Raw genomic sequence first — 22,290 nt, 5'->3', positions numbered from 1 at the left:
TATCTACACCACTATCTCTATAAACATAGAAATATCTACATTGCAATCTCTATAAACATGGAAATATCTACACCGCCATCTCTATAAACATGGAAATATCTACATCGCTATCTGTATAAATATGGAAATATCTCCACCGCTATCAGTATAAACATGGAAATATCTACACCGATATCTGTATAAACATGGAAATATCTACACCGCTATCTGTATAAACATGGAAATATCTACAATGCTCTCTGTGTAAACATGGAAGTATCTACACAGATATCTGTGTAAACTTGCAAATATCTACACAGCTATCTGTGTAAAGATAGAAATGTCTACAGCGCAATCTGTGCAAAGATGGAAATATCTACACCGCTATCTCTGTAAACATGGAAATATCTACACCGCTATCTGTATCAACATGGAAATATCTACTTCGCTATCTGTATAAACATGGAAATATCTACACTGTTATCTCTATAAACATGGAAATATCTACACCACCATCTGTATAAACATGCAAATATCTACAGAGTCATCTGTATAAACATGGAAATATCTACACCACCATATCTATAAACATGGAAATATCTACAGTGCCATCTGTATACCCGTGGAAATACCTACCCAGCCATCTGTGTAACCACGGAAATATCTACTCCGCTATCTCTATAAACATGGAAATACGTACAATGCTATCTCTATAAATATGGAAATATCTACACTGCAATCTCTATAAACATGGAAATATCTACACCGCAATCACTACAAACATGGAAATATCTACATCGCTATCTGTATTAACATGGAAATAGCTCCACCGCTATCAGTATAAACACTAAAATATCTACACCGCTATCTGTATAAACATGGAAATATCTACAACGCTATCTGTATAAACATGGAAATATCTACACCGCTATCTGTATAAACATGGAAATATCTACACAGCTATCTCTATAAACATGGAAATAGCTACACTGCTATCTGTATAAACATAGAAATAGCGACACCGTTATCTGTATAAACATGGAAATATCTACACCGCCCTCTGTAAAAACATGAAGATATCTACACAGTCATCTGTATAAACTTGGAAATATCTACACCTCCATCTGTATAAACATGGAAATATCTACACTGCCATCTGTATACACATGGAAATATCTACACAGCCATCTGAAGAAACATGGAAGTATGTACACCGCTATCTGTATAAACATGGAAATAACTACACCGCTATCTTTATAAACTTGGAAATATCTACACCGCCTTCTGTATAAACATGGAAATATCTACACCGCTATCTGTATAAACATGGAAATACCAACACCGTTATCTGTATAAACATTGAAATATCTACACCGCTATCTGTATAAAGATGGAAATATCTACAACGCTATCTGTGTAAACATGGAAATATCTACACACCTATCTGTGTAAACATGGAAATATCTACACCGCTATCTGTATAAACATGGAAATATTTACACCGCTATCTTTATAAACATGGAAATACCAAAACGGCTATCTGTATAAACATGGAAATATCTACAACGCTATCTGTATAAATACGGAAATATCCTCACCACTATCACTATAAACATGGAAATACCTACACCGCCATATCTATACACATGGAAATACCTACACCGCCATCTCTGTACACATGGAAATATCTACACCACTATCTCTATAAACATAGAAATATCTACATTGCAATCTCTATAAACATGGAAATATCTACACCGCCATCTCTATAAACATGGAAATATCTACATCGCTATCAGTATAAATATGGAAATATCTCCACCGCTATCAGTATAAACATGGAAATATCTACACCGATATCTGTATAAACATGGAAATATCTACACCGCTATCTGTATAAACATGGAAATATCTACAACGCTATCTGTGTAAACATGGAAGTATCTACACAGATATCTGTGTAAACTTGCAAATATCTACACAGCTATCTGTGTAAAGATCGAAATGTCTACAGCGCAATCTGTGCAAAGATGGAAATATCTACACCGCTATCTGTGTAAACATGGAAATATCTACACCGCTATCTGTATCAACATGGAAATATCTACACCGCTATCTGTATAAACATGGAAATACCAAAACGGCTATCTGTATAAACATGGAAATATCTACAACGCTATCTGTATAAATACGGAAATATCCTCACCACTATCACTATAAACCTGGAAATACCTACAACGCTATCTGTATAAATATGGAAATATCCTCACCACTATCTCTATAAACATGGAAATACCTACACCGCCATATCTATACACTTGGAAATACCTACACCGCCATCTCTATGCACATGGAAATATCTACACCACTATCTCTATAAACATAGAAATATCTACATTGCAATCTCTATAAACATGGAAATATCTACACCGCCATCTCTATAAACATGGAAATATCTACATCGCTATCTGTATAAATATGGAAATATCTCCACCGCTATCAGTATAAACATGGAAATATCTACACCGATATCAGTATAAACATGGAAATATCTACACCGCTATCTGTATAAACATGGAAATATCTACAACGCTATCTGTGTAAACATGGAAGTATCTACACAGATATCTGTGTAAACTTGCAAATATCTACACAGCTATCTGTGTAAAGATCGAAATGTCTACAGCGCAATCTGTGCAAAGATGGAAATATCTACACCGCTATCTCTGTAAACATGGAAATATCCACACCGCTATCTGTATCAACATGGAAATATCTACTTCGATATCTTTATAAACATGGAAATATCTACACTTTTATCTCTATAAACATGGAAATATCTACACCACCATCTGTATAAACATGCAAATATCTACAGAGTCATCTGTATAAACATGGAAATATCTACACCACCATATCTATTAACATGGAAATATCTACAGTGCCATCTGTATACCCGTGGAAATACCTACCCAGCCATCTGTGTAACCACGGAAATGTCTACTCCGCTATCTCTATAAACATGGAAATATGTACAACGCTATCTCTATAAATATGGAAATATCTACGCTGCAATCTCTATAAACATGGAAATATCTACACCGCCATCACTATAAACATGGAAATATCTACATCGCTATCTGTATTAACATGGAAATAGCTCCACCGCTATCAGTATAAACATTGAAATATCTACACCGCTATCTGTATAAACATGGAAATATGTACAACACTATCTGTATAAACATGGAAATATCTACACTGCAATCTGTATAAACATGGAAATATCTACACAGCTATCTCTATAAACATGGAAATAGCTACCCTGCTATCTGTATAAACATAGAAATAGCGACACCGTTATCTGTATAAACATGGAAATATCTACACCGCCCTCTGTAAAAACGTGAAGATATCTACACAGTCATCTGTATAAACTTGGAAATATCTACACCTCCATCTGTATAAACATGGAAATATCTACACTGCCATCTGTATACACATGGAAATATCTACACAGCCATCTGAAGAAACATGGAAGTATGTACACCGCTATCTGTATAAACATGGAAATAACTACACCGCTATCTTTATAAACTTGGAAATATCTACACCGCCTTCTGTATAAACATGGAAATATCTACACCGCTATCTGTATAAACATGGAAATACCAACACCGTTATCTGTATAAACACTGAAATATCTACACCGCTATCTGTATAAAGATGGAAATATCTACAACGCTATCTCTGTAAACATGGAAATATCTACACACCTATCTGTGTAAACATGGAAATATCTACACCGCTATCTGTATAAACATGGAAATATCTACACCGCTATCTGTATAAACATGGAAATACCAAAACGGCTATCTGTATAAACATGGAAATATCTACAACGCTATCTGTATAAATACGGAAATATCCTCACCACTATCACTATAAACCTGGAAATACCTACAACGCTATCTGTATAACTACGGAAATATCCTCACCACTATCTCTATAAACATGGAAATACCTACACCGCCATATCTATACACATGGAAATACCTACACCGCCATCTCTATACACATGGAAATATCTACACCACTATCTCTATAAACATAGAAATATCTACATTGCAATCTCTATAAACATGGAAATATCTATTCCGCCATCTCTATAAACATGGAAATATCTACATCGCTATCTGTATAAATATGGAAATATCTCCACCGCTATCAGTATAAACATGGAAATATCTACACCGATATCTGCATAAACATGGAAATATCTACACCGCTATCTGTATAAACATGGAAATATCTACAATGCTCTCTGTGTAAACATGGAAGTATCTACACAGATATCTGTGTAAACTTGCAAATATCTACACAGCTATCTGTGTAAAGATAGAAATGTCTACAGCGCAATCTGTGCAAAGATGGAAATATCTACACCGCTATCTCTGTAAACATGGAAATATCTACACCGCTATCTGTATCAACTTGGAAATATCTACTTCGCTATCTGTATAAACATGGAAATATCTACACTGTTATCTCTATAAACATGGAAATATCTACACCACCATCTGTATAAACATGCAAATATCTACAGAGTCATCTGTATAAACATGGAAATATCTACACCACCATATCTATAAACATGGAAATATCTACAGTGCCATCTGTATACCCGTGGAAATACCTACCCAGCCATCTGTGTAACCACGGAAATATCTACTCCGCTATCTCTATAAACGTGGAAATACGTACAATGCTATCTCTATAAATATGGAAATATCTACACTGCAATCTCTATAAACATGGAAATATCTACACCGCAATCACTACAAACATGGAAATATCTACATCGCTATCTGTATTAACATGGAAATAGCCCCACCGCTATCAGTATAAACACTAAAATATCTACACCGCTATCTGTATAAACATGGAAATATGTACAACGCTATCTGTATAAACATGGAAATATCTACACCGCTATCTGTATAAACATGGAAATATCTACACAGCTATCTCTATAAACATGGAAATAGCTACACTGCTATCTGTATAAACATAGAAATAGCGACACCGTTATCTGTATAAACATGGAAATATCTACACCGCCCTCTGTAAAAACATGAAGATATCTACACAGTCATCTGTATAAACTTGGAAATATCTACACCTCCATCTGTATAAACATGGAAATATCTACAATGCCATCTGTATACACATGGAAATATCTACACAGCCATCTGAAGAAACATGGAAGTATGCACACCGCTATCTGTATAAACATGGAAATAACTACACCGCTATCTTTATAAACTTGGAAATATCTACACCGCCTTCTGTATAAACATGGAAATATCTACACCGCTATCTGTATAAACATGGAAATACCAACACCGTTATCTGTATAAACATTGAAATATCTACACCGCTATCTGTATAAAGATGGAAATATCTACAACGCTATCTGTGTAAACATGGAAATATCTACACACCTATCTGTGTAAACATGGAAATATCTACACCGCTATCTGTATAAACATGGAAATATTTACACCGCTATCTTTATAAACATGGAAATACCAAAACGGCTATCTGTATAAACATGGAAATATCTACAACGCTATCTGTATAAATACGGAAATATCCTCACCACTATCACTATAAACCTGGAAATACCTACAACGCTATCTGTATAAATACGGAAATATCCTCACCACTATCTCTATAAACATGGAAATACCTACACCGCCATATCTATACACATGGAAATACCTACACCGCCATCTCTGTACACATGGAAATATCTACACCACTATCTCTATAAACATAGAAATATCTACATTGCAATCTCTATAAACATGGAAATATCTACACCGCCATCTCTATAAACATGGAAATATCTACATCGCTATCTGTATAAATATGGAAATATCTCCACCGCTATCAGTATAAACATGGAAATATCTACACCGATATCTGTATAAACATGGAAATATCTACACCGCTATCTGTATAAACATGGAAATATCTACAACGCTATCTGTGTAAACATGGAAGTATCTACACAGATATCTGTGTAAACTTGCAAATATCTACACAGCTATCTGTGTAAAGATCGAAATGTCTACAGCGCAATCTGTGCAAAGATGGAAATATCTACACCGCTATCTGTGTAAACATGGAAATATCTACACCGCTATCTGTATCAACATGGAAATACCTACTTCGCTATCTTTATAAACATGGAAATATCTACACTGTTATCTCTATAAACATGGAAATATCTACACCACCATCTGTATAAACATGCAAATATCTACAGAGTCATCTGTATAAACATGGAAATATCTACACCACCATATCTATAAACATGGAAATATCTACAGTGCCATCTGTATACCCGTGGAAATACCTACCCAGCCATCTGTGTAACCACGGAAATATCTACTCCGCTATCTCTATAAACATGGAAATACGTACAACGCTATCTCTATAAATATGGAAATATCTACACTGCAATCTCTACAAACATGGAAATATCTACACCGCCATCACTATAAACTTGGAAATATCTACATAGCTATCTGTATTAACATGGAAATAGCTCCACCGCTATCAGTATAAACACTGAAATATCTACACCGCTATCAGTATAAACATGGAAATATGTACAACGCTATCTGTATAAACATGGAAATATCTACACTGCTATCTGTATAAACATGGAAATATCTACACAGCTATCTCTATAAACATGGAAATAGCTACACTGCTATCTGTATAAACATAGAAATAGCGACACCGTTATCTGTATAAACATGGAAATATCTACACCGCCCTCTGTAAAAACATGAAGATATCTACACAGTCATCTGTATAAACTTGGAAATATCTACACCTCCATCTGTATAAACATGGAAATATCTACCCTGCCATCTGTATACACATGGAAATATCTACACAGCCATCTGAAGAAACATGGAAATATGTACACCGCTATCTGTATAAACATGGAAATAACTACACCGCTATCTTTATAAACTTGGAAATATCTACACCGCCTTCTGTATAAACATGGAAATATCTACAACGCTGTCTGTATAAACATGGAAATACCAACACCGTTATCTGTATAAACATTGAAATATCTACACCGCTATCTGTATAAACATGGAAATATCTACAACGCTATCTGTGTAAACATGGAAATATCTACACACCTATCTGTGTAAACATGGAAATATCTACACCGCTATCTGTATAAACATGGAAATATCTACACCGCTATCTGTATAAACATGGAAATACCAAAACGGCTATCTGTATAAACATGGAAATATCTACAACGCTATCTGTATAAATACGGAAATATCCTCACCACTATCACTATAAACCTGGAAATACCTACAACGCTATCTGTATAAATATGGAAATATCCTCACCACTATCTCTATAAACATGGAAATACCTACACCGCCATATCTATACACCTGGAAATACCTACACCGCCATCTCTATGCACATGGAAATATCTACACCACTATCTCTATAAACATAGAAATATCTACATTGCAATCTCTATAAACATGGAAATATCTACACCGCCATCTCTATAAACATGGAAATATCTACATCGCTATCTGTATAAATATGGAAATATCTCCACCGCTATCAGTATAAACATGGAAATATCTACACCGATATCAGTATAAACATGGAAATATCTACACCGCTATCTGTATAAACATGGAAATATCTACAACGCTATCTGTGTAAACATGGAAGTATCTACACAGATATCTGTGTAAACTTGCAAATATCTACACAGCTATCTGTGTAAAGATCGAAATGTCTACAGCGCAATCTGTGCAAAGATGGAAATATCTACACCGATATCTCTGTAAACATGGAAATATCTACACCGCTATCTGTATCAACATGGAAATATCTACTTCGATATCTTTATAAACATGGAAATATCTACACTTTTATCTCTATAAACATGGAAATATCTACACCACCATCTGTATAAACATGCAAATATCTACAGAGTCATCTGTATAAACATGGAAATATCTACACCACCATATCTATTAACATGGAAATATCTACAGTGCCATCTGTATACCCGTGGAAATACCTACCCAGCCATCTGTGTAACCACGGAAATGTCTACTCCGCTATCTCTATAAACATGGAAATATGTACAACGCTATCTCTATAAATATGGAAATATCTACGCTGCAATCTCTATAAACATGGAAATATCTACACCGCCATCACTATAAACATGGAAATATCTACATCGCTATCTGTATTAACATGGAAATAGCTCCGCCGCTATCAGTATAAACATTGAAATATCTACACCGCTATCTGTATAAACATGGAAATATGTACAACACTATCTGTATAAACATGGAAATATCTACACTGCAATCTGTATAAACATGGAAATATCTACACAGCTATCTCTATAAACATGGAAATAGCTACCCTGCTATCTGTATAAACATAGAAATAGCGACACCGTTATCTGTATAAACATGGAAATATCTACACCGCCCTCTGTAAAAACGTGAAGATATCTACACAGTCATCTGTATAAACTTGGAAATATCTACACCTCCATCTGTATAAACATGGAAATATCTACACTGCCATCTGTATACACATGGAAATATCTACACAGCCATCTGAAGAAACATGGAAGTATGTACACCGCTATCTGTATAAACATGGAAATAACTACACCGCTATCTTTATAAACTTGGAAATATCTACACCGCCTTCTGTATAAACATGGAAATATCTACACCGCTATCTGTATAAACATGGAAATACCAACACCGTTATCTGTATAAACATTGAAATATCTACACCGCTATCTGTATAAAGATGGAAATATCTACAACGCTATCTCTGTAAACATGGAAATATCTACACACCTATCTGTGTAAACATGGAAATATCTACACCGCTATCTGTATAAACATGGAAATATCTACACCGCTATCTGTATAAACATGGAAATACCAAAACGGCTATCTGTATAAACATGGAAATATCTACAACGCTATCTGTATAAATACGGAAATATCCTCACCACTATCACTATAAACCTGGAAATACCTACAACGCTATCTGTATAACTACGGAAATATCCTCACCACTATCTCTATAAACATGGAAATACCTACACCGCCATATCTATACACATGGAAATACCTACACCGCCATCTCTATACACATGGAAATATCTGCACCACTATCTCTATAAACATAGAAATATCTACATTGCAATCTCTATAAACATGGAAATATCTACACCGCCATCTCTATAAACATGGAAATATCTACATCGCTATCTGTATAAATATGGAAATATCTCCACCGCTATCAGTATAAACATGGAAATATCTACACCGATATCTGTATAAACATGGAAATATCTACACCGCTATCTGTATAAACATGGAAATATCTACAATGCTCTCTGTGTAAACATGGAAGTATCTACACAGATATCTGTGTAAACTTGCAAATATCTACACAGCTATCTGTGTAAATATAGAAATGTCTACAGCGCAATCTGTGCAAAGATGGAAATATCTACACCGCTATCTCTGTAAACATGGAAATATCTACACCGCTATCTGTATCAACATGGAAATATCTACTTCGCTATCTGTATAAACATGGAAATATCTACACTGTTATCTCTATAAACATGGAAATATCTACACCACCATCTGTATAAACATGCAAATATCTACAGAGTCATCTGTATAAACATGGAAATATCTACACCACCATATCTATAAACATGGAAATATCTACAGTGCCATCTGTATACCCGTGGAAATACCTACCCAGCCATCTGTGTAACCACGGAAATATCTACTCCGCTATCTCTATAAACATGGAAATACGTACAATGCTATCTCTATAAATATGGAAATATCTACACTGCAATCTCTATAAACATGGAAATATCTACACCGCAATCACTACAAACATGGAAATATCTACATCGCTATCTGTATTAACATGGAAATAGCTCCACCGCTATCAGTATAAACACTAAAATATCTACACCGCTATCTGTATAAACATGGAAATATGTACAACGCTATCTGTATAAACATGGAAATATCTACACCGCTATCTGTATAAACATGGAAATATCTACACAGCTATCTCTATAAACATGGAAATAGCTACACTGCTATCTGTATAAACATAGAAATAGCGACACCGTTATCTGTATAAACATGGAAATATCTACACCGCCCTCTGTAAAAACATGAAGATATCTACACAGTCATCTGTATAAACTTGGAAATATCTACACCTCCATCTGTATAAACATGGAAATATCTACACTGCCATCTGTATACACATGGAAATATCTACACAGCCATCTGAAGAAACATGGAAGTATGTACACCGCTATCTGTATAAACATGGAAATAACTACACCGCTATCTTTATAAACTTGGAAATATCTACACCGCCTTCTGTATAAACATGGAAATATCTACACCGCTATCTGTATAAACATGGAAATACCAACACCGTTATCTGTATAAACATTGAAATATCTACACCGCTATCTGTATAAAGATGGAAATATCTACAACGATATCTGTGTAAACATGGAAATATCTACACACCTATCTGTGTAAACATGGAAATATCTACACCGCTATCTGTATAAACATGGAAATATTTACACCGCTATCTTTATAAACATGGAAATACCAAAACGGCTATCTGTATAAACATGGAAATATCTACAACGCTATCTGTATAAATACGGAAATATCCTCACCACTATCACTATAAACCTGGAAATACCTACAACGCTATCTGTATAAATACGGAAATATCCTCACCACTATCTCTATAAACATGGAAATACCTACACCGCCATATCTATACACATGGAAATACCTACACCGCCATCTCTGTACACATGGAAATATCTACACCACTATCTCTATAAACATAGAAATATCTACATTGCAATCTCTATAAACATGGAAATATCTACACCGCCATCTCTATAAACATGGAAATATCTACATCGCTATCTGTATAAATATGGAAATATCTCCACCGCTATCAGTATAAACATGGAAATATCTACACCGATATCTGTATAAACATGGAAATATCTACACCGCTATCTGTATAAACATGGAAATATCTACAACGCTATCTGTGTAAACATGGAAGTATCTACACAGATATCTGTGTAAACTTGCAAATATCTACACAGCTATCTGTGTAAAGATCGAAATGTCTACAGCGCAATCTGTGCAAAGATGGAAATATCTACACCGCTATCTGTGTAAACATGGAAATATCTACACCGCTATCTGTATCAACATGGAAATATCTACTTCGCTATCTTTATAAACATGGAAATATCTACACTGTTATCTCTATAAACATGGAAATATCTACACCACCATCTGTATAAACATGCAAATATCTACAGAGTCATCTGTATAAACATGGAAATATCTACACCACCATATCTATAAACATGGAAATATCTACAGTACCATCTGTATACCCGTGGAAATACCTACCCAGCCATCTGTGTAACCACGGAAATATCTACTCCGCTATCTCTATAAACATGGAAATACGTACAACGCTATCTCTATAAATATGGAAATATCTACACTGCAATCTCTACAAACATGGAAATATCTACACCGCCATCACTATAAACTTGGAAATATCTACATAGCTATCTGTATTAACATGGAAATAGCTCCACCGCTATCAGTATAAACACTGAAATATCTACACCGCTATCAGTATAAACATGGAAATATGTACAACGCTATCTGTATAAACATGGAAATATCTACACTGCTATCTGTATAAACATGGAAATATCTACACAGCTATCTCTATAAACATGGAAATAGCTACACTGCTATCTGTATAAACATAGAAATAGCGACACCGTTATCTGTATAAACATGGAAATATCTACACCGCCCTCTGTAAAAACATGAAGATATCTACACAGTCATCTGTATAAACTTGGAAATATCTACACCTCCATCTGTATAAACATGGAAATATCTACCCTGCCATCTGTATACACATGGAAATATCTACACAGCCATCTGAAGAAACATGGAAATATGTACACCGCTATCTGTATAAACATGGAAATAACTACACCGCTATCTTTATAAACTTGGAAATATCTACACCGCCTTCTGTATAAACATGGAAATATCTACACCGCTGTCTGTATAAACATGGAAATACCAACACCGTTATCTGTGTAAACATTGAAATATCTACACCGCTATCTGTATAAACATGGAAATATCTACAACGCTATCTGTGTAAACATGGAAATATCTACACACCTATCTGTGTAAACATGGAAATATCTACACCGCTATCTGTATAAACATGGAAATATCTAAACCGCTATCTGTATAAACATGGAAATACCAAAACGGCTATCTGTATAAACATGGAAATATCTACAACGCTATCTGTATAAATACGGAAATATCCTCACCACTATCACTATAAACCTGGAAATACCTACAACGCTATCTGTATAAATATGGAAATATCCTCACCACTATCTCTATAAACATGGAAATACCTACACCGCCATATCTATACACCTGGAAATACCTACACCGCCATCTCTATGCACATGGAAATATCTACACCACTATCTCTATAAACATAGAAATATCTACATTGCAATCTCTATAAACATGGAAATATCTACACCGCCATCTCTATAAACATGGAAATATCTACATCGCTATCTGTATAAATATGGAAATATCTCCACCGCTATCAGTATAAACATGGAAATATCTACACCGATATCAGTATAAACATGGAAATATCTACACCGCTATCTGTATAAACATGGAAATATCTACAACGCTATCTGTGTAAACATGGGAGTATCTACACAGATATCTGTGTAAACTTGCAAATATCTACACAGCTATCTGTGTAAAGATCGAAATGTCTACAGCGCAATCTGTGCAAAGATGGAAATATCTACACCGCTATCTCTGTAAACATGGAAATATCTACACCGCTATCTGTATCAACATGGAAATATCTACTTCGATATCTTTATAAACATGGAAATATCTACACTTTTATCTCTATAAACATGGAAATATCTACACCACCATCTGTATAAACATGCAAATATCTACAGAGTCATCTGTATAAACATGGAAATATCTACACCACCATATCTATTAACATGGAAATATCTACAGTGCCATCTGTATACCCGTGGAAATACCTACCCAGCCATCTGTGTAACCACAGAAATGTCTACTCCGCTATCTCTATAAACATGGAAATATGTACAACGCTATCTCTATAAATATGGAAATATCTACGCTGCAATCTCTATAAACATGGAAATATCTACACCGCCATCACTATAAACATGGAAATATCTACATCGCTATCTGTATTAACATGGAAATAGCTCCACCGCTATCAGTATAAACATTGAAATATCTACACCGCTATCTGTATAAACATGGAAATATGTACAACACTATCTGTATAAACATGGAAATATCTACACTGCAATCTGTATAAACATGGAAATATCTACACAGCTATCTCTATAAACATGGAAATAGCTACCCTGCTATCTGTATAAACATAGAAATAGCGACACCGTTATCTGTATAAACATGGAAATATCTACACCGCCCTCTGTAAAAACGTGAAGATATCTACACAGTCATCTGTATAAACTTGGAAATATCTACACCTCCATCTGTATAAACATGGAAATATCTACACTGCCATCTGTATACACATGGAAATATCTACACAGCCATCTGAAGAAACATGGAAATATGTACACCGCTATCTGTATAAACATGGAAATAACTACACCGCTATCTTTATAAACTTGGAAATATCTACACCGCCTTCTGTATAAACATGGAAATATCTACACCGCTATCTGTATAAACATGGAAATACCAACACCGTTATCTGTATAAACATTGAAATATCTACACCGCTATCTGTATAAAGATGGAAATATCTACAACGCTATCTGTGTAAACATGGAAATATCTACACACCTATCTGTGTAAACATGGAAATATCTACACCGCTATCTGTATAAACATGGAAATATCTACACCGCTATCTGTATAAACATGGAAATACCAAAACGGCTATCTGTATAAACATGGAAATATCTACAACGCTATCTGTATAAATACGGAAATATCCTCACCACTATCACTATAAACCTGGAAATACCTACAACGCTATCTGTATAACTACGGAAATATCCTCACCACTATCTCTATAAACATGGAAATACCTACACCGCCATATCTATACACATGGAAATACCTACACCGCCATCTCTATACACATGGAAATATCTACACCACTATCTCTATAAACATAGAAATATCTACATTGCAATCTCTATAAACATGGGAATATCTACACCGCCATCTCTATAAACATGGAAATATCTACATCGCTATCTGTATAAATATGGAAATATCTCCACCGCTATCAGTATAAACATGGAAATATCTACACCGATATCTGTATAAACATGGAAATATCTACACCGCTATCTGTATAAACATGGAAATATCTACAATGCTATCTGTGTAAACATGGAAGTATCTACACAGATATCTGTGTAAACTTGCAAATATCTACACAGCTATCTGTGTAAAGATCGAAATGTCTACAGCGCAATCTGTGCAAAGATGGAAATATCTACACCACTATCTCTGTAAACATGGAAATATATACACCGCTATCTGTATCAACATGGAAATATCTACTTTGCTATCTTTATAAACATGGAAATATCTACACTGTTATCTCTGTGAACATGGAAATATCTACACCACCATCTGTATAAACATGCAAATATCTACAGAGTCATCTGTATAAACATGGAAATATCTACACCACCATATCTGTAAACAAGGAAATATCTACAGTGCCGTCTGTATACCCGTGGAAATACCTACCCAGCCATCTGTGTAACCACGGAAATATCTACTCCGCTATCTCTATAAACATGGAAATACGTACAACGCTATCTCTATAAATATGGAAATATCTACACTGCAATCTCTATAAACATGGAAATATCTACACCGCAATCACTATAAACATGGAAATATCTACATCGCTATCTGTATTAACATGGAAATATCTCCACCGCTATCAGTATAAACATTGAAATATCTACACCGCTATCTGTATAAACATGGAAATATGTACAACGCTATCTGTATAAACATGGAAATATCTACACCGCAATCTGTATAAACATGGAAATATCTACACAGCTATCTCTATAAACATGGAAATAGCTACCCTGCTATCTGTATAAACATAGAAATAGCGACACCGTTATCTGTATAAACATGGAAATATCTACACCGCCCTCTGTAAAAACATGAAGATATCTACACAGTCATCTGTATAAACTTGGAAATATCTACACCTCCATCTGTATAAACATGGAAATATCTACACTGCCATCTGTATACACATGGAAATATCTACACAGCCATCTGAAGAAACATGGAAATATGTACACCGCTATCTGTATAAACATGGAAATAACTACACCGCAATCTTTATAAACTTGGAAATATCTACACCGCCTTCTGTATAAACATGGAAATATCTACACCGCTATCTGTATAAACATGGAAATATCTACACCGCTATCTGTATAAACATGGAAATATCTACACAGCTATCTCTATAAACATGGAAATAGCTACAATGCTATCTGTGTAAACATAGAAATAGCGACACCGTTATCTGTATAAACATGGAAATATCTACACTGCCCTCTGTAAAAACATGAAGATATCTACACAGTCATCTGGATAAACATGGAAATATCTACACCTCTTCTGTATAAACATGGAAATATCTACACTGCCATCTGTATACACATGGAAATATCTACACAGCCATCTGAAGAAACATGGAAATATGTACACCGCTTTCTGTATAAACATGGAAATAACTACACCGCTATCTTTATAAACTTGGAAATATCTACACCGCCTTCTGTATAAACATAGAAATATCTACACCGCTATCTGTATAAACATGGAAATACCAACACCGTTATCTGTATAAACATTGAAATATCTACACCGATATCTGTGTAAAGATGGAAATATCTACAACTCTATCTGTGTAAACATGGAAATATCTACACACCTATCTGTGTAAACATGGAAATATCTACACCGCTATCTGTATAAACATGGAAATATCTACACCGCTATCTTTATAAACATGGAAATACCAAAACGGCTATCTGTATAAACATGGAAATATCTGCAACGCTATCTGTATAAATACGGAAATATCCTCACCACTATCACTATAAACCTGGAAATACCTACAACGCTATCTGTATAAATACGGAAATATCCTCCCCACTATCTCTATAAACATGGAAATACCTACACCGCCATATCTATACACATGGAAATACCTACACCGCCATCTCTATACACATGGAAATATCTACACCACTATCTCTATAAACATAGAAATATCTACATTGCAATCTCTATAAACATGGAAATATCTACACCGCCATCTCTATAAACATGGAAATATCTACATCGCTATCTGTATAAATATGGAAATATCTCCACCGCTATCAGTATAAACATGGAAATATCTACACCGATATCTGTATAAACATGGAAATATCTACACCGCTATCTGTATAAACATGGAAATATCTACAACGCTATCTGTGTAAACATGGAAGTATCTACACAGATATCTGTGTAAACTTGCAAATATCTACACAGCTATCTGTGTAAAGATCGAAATGTCTACAGCGCAATCTGTGCAAAGATGGAAATATCTACACCACTATCTCTGTAAACATGGAAATATCTACACCACTATCTGTATCAACATGGAAATATCTACTTCGCTATCTTTATAAACATGGAAATATCTACACGGTTATCTCTATAAACATGGAAATATCTACACCACCATCTGTATAAACATGCAAATATCTACAGAGTCATCTGTATAAACATGGAAATATCTACACCACCATATCTATAAACATGGAAATATCTATAGTGCCATCTGTATACCAGTGGAAATACCTACCCAGCCATCTGTGTAACCACGGAAATATCTACTCCGCTATCTCTATAAACAAGGAAATACATACAACGCTATCTCTATAAATATGGAAATATCTACACTGCAATCTCTATAAACATGGAAATATCTACACCGCCATCACTATAAACATGGAAATATCTACATCGCTATGTGTATTAACATGGAAATAGCTCCACCGCTATCAGTATAAACACTGAAATATCTACACCGCTATCTGTATAAACATGGAAATATGTACAACGCTATCTGTATAAACATGGAAATATCTACACCGCTATCTGTATAAACATGGAAATATCTACACAGCTATCTCTATAAACATGGAAATAGCTACACTGCTATCTGTATAAACATAGAAATAGCGACACCGTTATCTGTATAAACATGGAAATATCTACACCGCCCTCTGTAAAAACATGAAGATATCTACACAGTCATCTGTATAAACTTGGAAATATCTACACCTCCATCTGTATAAACATGGAAATAACTACACTGCCATCTGTATACACATGGAAATATCTACACAGCCATCTGAAGAAACATGGAAATATGTACACCGCTATCTGTATAAACATGGAAATAACTACACGGCTATCTTTATAAACTTGGAAATATCTACACCGCCTTCTGTATAAACATGGAAATATCTACACCGCTATCTGTATAAACATGGAAATACCAACACCGTTATCTGTATAAACATTGAAATATCTACACCGCTATCTGTATAAAGATGTAAATATCTACAACGCTATCTGTGTAAACATGGAAATATCTACACACCTATCCGTGTAAACATGGAAATATCTACACCGCTATCTGTATAAACATGGAAATGTCTACACCGCTATCTGTATAAACATAGAAATACCAAAACGGCTATCTGTATAAACATGGAAATATCTACAACGCTATCTGTATAAATACGGAAATATCCTCACCACTATCACTATAAACCTGGAAATACCTACAACGCTATCTGTATAACTACGGAAATATCCTCACCACTATCTCTATAAACATGGAAATACCTACACCGCCATATCTATACACATGGAAATACCTACACCGCCATCTCTATACACATGGAAATATCTACACCACTATCTCTATAAACATAGAAATATCTACATTGCAATCTCTATAAACATGGAAATATCTACACCGCCATCTCTATAAACATGGAAATATCTACATCGCTATCTGTATAAATATGGAAATATCTCCACCGCTATCAGTATAAACATGGAAATATCTACACCGATATCTGTATAAACATGGAAATATCTACACCGCTATCTGTATAAACATGGAAATATCTACAACGCTATCTGTGTAAACATGGAAGTATCTACACAGATATCTGTGTAAACTTGCAAATATCTACACAGCTATCTGTGTAAAGATCGAAATGTCTACAGCGCAATCTGTGCAAAGATGGAAATATCTACACCGCTATCTCTGTAAACATGGAAATATCTACACCGCTATCTGTATCAACATGGAAATATCTACTTCGCTATCTTTATAAACATGGAAATATCTACACTGTTATCTCTATAAACATGGAAATATCTACACCACCATCTGTATAAACATGCAAATATCTACAGAGTCATCTGTATAAACATGGAAATATCTACACCACCATATCTATAAACATGCAAATATCTACAGTGCCATCTGTATACCCGTGGAAATACCTACCCAGCCATCTGTGTAACCACGGAAATATCCACTCCGCTATCTCTATAAACATGGAAATACGTACGACGCTATCTCTATAAATATGGAAATAGCTACACTGCAATCTCTATAAACATGGAAATAACTACACCGCCATCACTATAAACATGGAAATATCTACATCGCTATCTGTATTAACATGGAAATAGCTCCACCGCTATCAGTATAAACATTGAAATATCTACACCGCTATCTGTATAAACATGGAAATATGTACAACGCTATCTGTATAAACATGGAAATATCTACACCGCAATCAGTATAAACATGGAAATATCTACACAGCTATCTCTATAAACATGGGAAGAGCTACCCTGCTATCTGTATAAACATAGAAATAGCGACACCGTTATCTGTATAAACATGGAAATATCTACACCGCCCTCTGTAAAAACATCAAGATATCTACACAGTCATCTGTATAAACTTGGAAATATCTACACCTCCATCTGTATAAACATGGAAATATCTACACTGCCATCTGTATACACATGGAAATATCTACACAGCCATCTGAAGAAACATGGAAGTATGTACACCGCTATCTGTATCAACATGGAAATAACTACACCGCTATCTTTATAAACTTGGAAATATCTACACCGCCTTCTGTATAAACATGGAAATATCTACACCGCTATCTGTATAAACATGGAAATACCAACACCGTTATCTGTATAAACATTGAAATATCTACACCGCTATCTGTATAAAGATGGAAATATCTACAACGCTATCTGTGTAAACATGGAAATATCTACACACATCTCTGTGTAAACATGGAAATATCTACACCGCTATCTGTATAAACATGGAAATATCTACACCGCTATCTGTATAAACATGGAAACACCAAAACGGCTATCTGTATAAACATGGAAATATCTACAACGCTATCTGTATAAATACGGAAATATCCTCACCACTATCACTATAAACCTGGAAATACCTGCAACGCTATCTGTATAACTACGGAAATATCCTCACCACTATCTCTATAAACATGGAAATACCTACACCGCCATATCTATACACATGGAAATACCTACACCGCCATCTCTATACACATGGAAATATCTACACCACTATCTCTATAAACATAGAAATATCTACATTGCAATCTCTATAAACATGGAAATATCTACACCGCCATCTCTATAAACATGGAAATATCTACATCGCTATCTGTATCAATATGGAAATATCTCCACCGCTATCAGTATAAACATGGAAATATCTACACCGATATCTGTATAAACATGGAAATATCTACACCGCTATCTGTATAAACATGGAAATATCTACAACGCTATCTGTGTAAACATGGAAGTATCTACACAGATATCTGTGTAAACTTGCAAATATCTACACAGCTATCTGTGTAAAGATCGAAATGTCTACAGCGCAATCTGTGCCAAGATGGAAATATCTACACCACTATCTCTGTAAACATGGAAATATATACACCGCTATCTGTATCAACATGGAAATATCTACTTCGCTATCTTTATAAACATGGAAATATCTACACTGTTATCTCTGTGAACATGGAAATATCTACACCACCATCTGTATAAACATGCAAATATCTACAGAGTCATCTGTATAAACATGGAAATATCTACACCACCATATCTGTAAACATGGAAATATCTACAGTGCCGTCTGTATACCCGTGGAAATACCTACCCAGCCATCTGTGTAACCACGGAAATATCTACTCCGCTATCTCTATAAACATGGAAATACGTACAACGCTATCTCTATAAATATGGAAATATCTACACTGCAATCTCTATAAACATGGAAATATCTACACCGCAATCACTATAAACATGGAAATATCTACATCGCTATCTGTATTAACATGGAAATATCTCCACCGCTATCAGTATAAACATTGAAATATCTACACCGCTATCTGTATAAACATGGAAATATGTACAACGCTATCTGTATAAACATGGAAATATCTACACCGCAATCTGTATAAACATGGAAATATCTACACAGCTATCTCTATAAACGTGGAAATAGCTACCCTGCTATCTGTATAAACATAGAAATAGCGACACCGTTATCTGTATAAACATGGAAATATCTACACCGCCCTCTGTAAAAACATGAAGATATCTACACAGTCATCTGTATAAACTTGGAAATATCTACACCTCCATCTGTATAAACATGGAAATATCTACACTGCCATCTGTATACACATGGAAATATCTACACAGCCATCTGAAGAAACATGGAAATATGTACACCGCTATCTGTATAAACATGGAAATAACTACACCGCAATCTTTATAAACTTGGAAATAACTACACCGCCTTCTGTATAAACATGGAAATATCTACACCGCTATCTGTATAAACATGGAAATATCTACACCGCTATCTGTATAAACATGGAAATATCTCCACAGCTATCTCTATAAACATGGAAATAGCTACAATGCTATCTGTGTAAACATAGAAATAGCGACACCGTTATCTGTATAAACATGGAAATATCTACACCGCCCTCTGTAAAAACATGAAGATATCTACACAGTTATCTGTATAAACTTGGAAATATCTACACCTCTTCTGTATAAACATGGAAATATCTACACTGCCATCTGTATACACATGGAAATATCTACACAGCCATCTGAAGAAACATGGAAATATGTACACCGCTTTCTGTATAAACATGGAAATAACTACACCGCTATCTTTATAAACTTGGAAATATCTACACCGCCTTCTGTATAAACATAGAAATATCTACACCGCTATCTGTATAAACATGGAAATACCAACACCGTTATCTGTATAAACATTGAAATATCCACACAGATATCTGTGTAAAGATGGAAATATCTACAACTCTATCTGTGTAAACATGGAAATATCTACACACCTATCTGTGTAAACATGGAAATATCTACACCGCTATCTGTATAAACATGGAAATATCTACACCGCTATCTTTATAAACATGGAAATACCAAAACGGCTATCTGTATAAACATGGAAATATCTGCAACGCTATCTGTATAAATACGGAAATATCCTCACCACTATCACTATAAACCTGGAAATACCTACAACGCTATCTGTATAAATACGGAAATATCCTCACCACTATCTCTATAAACATGGAAATACCTACACCGCCATATCTATACACATGGAAATACCTACACCGCCATCTCTATACACATGGAAATATCAACACCACTATCTCTATAAACATAGAAATATCTACATTGCAATCTCTATAAACATGGAAATATCTACACCGCCATCTCTATAAACATGGAAATATCTACATCGCTATCTGTA

The sequence above is a fragment of the Pan troglodytes genome, chromosome 23 (assembly GCF_028858775.2).
Source record: "Pan troglodytes isolate AG18354 chromosome 23, NHGRI_mPanTro3-v2.0_pri, whole genome shotgun sequence".
Lineage (NCBI taxonomy): Eukaryota > Metazoa > Chordata > Mammalia > Primates > Hominidae > Pan > Pan troglodytes.
Note: the sequence above shows the minus strand (reverse complement) of the source record.